The sequence below is a fragment of the Sinocyclocheilus grahami genome, unplaced genomic scaffold, assembly GCF_001515645.1.
Source record: "Sinocyclocheilus grahami isolate Dianchi unplaced genomic scaffold, SAMN03320097.WGS_v1.1 scaffold1482.1, whole genome shotgun sequence".
In the NCBI taxonomy this organism is placed as follows: Eukaryota; Metazoa; Chordata; class Actinopteri; order Cypriniformes; family Cyprinidae; genus Sinocyclocheilus; species Sinocyclocheilus grahami.
This window is the reverse complement of record NW_015506661.1, coordinates 33,952-34,791: the sequence shown is the minus strand read 5'-3', so window position 1 is coordinate 34,791 and position 840 is coordinate 33,952. Positions and strand designations below refer to the sequence as shown.

Below are 840 nucleotides of genomic sequence, written 5' to 3'. Positions count from 1 at the left end.
TGGAGCTGGCCGCAGGAAAGCGGCGCAGTCCGTCTCCGCCCCTGCCAAGCCCGTGAAGCGCCAGGGCGGGCGGCGTCCCTGGGACGGGCGACCCGGGGGTCTTGGATCCGGCTCTTCAGGGGATGGTGACCGCACCACTCCTTCCCCCGGCGGAGGGCCTCAACAGAAGAGCGGGTTCCTTTTTCTCCGGGTTCCAAGAGGGCGAGGATGGCAGTGCGCGAGACCCAGTCTCCACATGGCCGTCCCCCTCTCCCTTCGCCAATGGGCAGCAGGGTTCAGTTCAAGGACGCTATGCCTCCTCACGAGCCCCCTGCCCAGCCGTGGAGCCAGGTAAGTGGCGCGCCGCGCACTCAGACCCCACCCTGGGACGCACGGAAGCCTCCCGGGTTGGGTCCCTGTGTTCCACTGCGCTGCCCCACTGCGGGTATGTCGATGGTTTCCCAAGTCCCGCCTGTTCGGTCGCTGGGGGCCTGGTTAGCATGCCCCAGGCCGTCTCGCTGGCTCATGTGAACCGTCAGACTCGGCTATGCGATTCAATTCGCCCGGCGCCCTCCCAAGCTCAGGGGCATTTGGTTCTTCTCTGTGCTGGACAGGGATGCTCCTGTCTTGCGTGCAGAGATCGCAGTCCCGCTGGCGAAGGACGCGATACAGCCGGTTCCTCCAGCTGAGATGAGGTCAGGGTTTTACAGCACATACTTCATCGTACCCAAGAAAGGCAGTGGGTTACGACCAATCCTGGACCTGCGCGTGCTGAACCGGGCCCTTCACAAGCTCCCGTTCAGGATGTTGACACCGAAACGCATCTTTCAATGCGTCCGTCCTTTCGATTGGTTCGCAGCG

The 840-nt window shown here is 63.8% G+C and overlaps 1 protein-coding gene across 1 annotated transcript in view; it reads left to right on the top strand.

Annotated features, from left to right (window-relative positions):
• Nucleotides 1-840, top strand: part of LOC107570604 (uncharacterized) — a 19,977-nt gene that overhangs the window by 12,571 nt on the left and 6,566 nt on the right. The window lies entirely within an intron of this gene.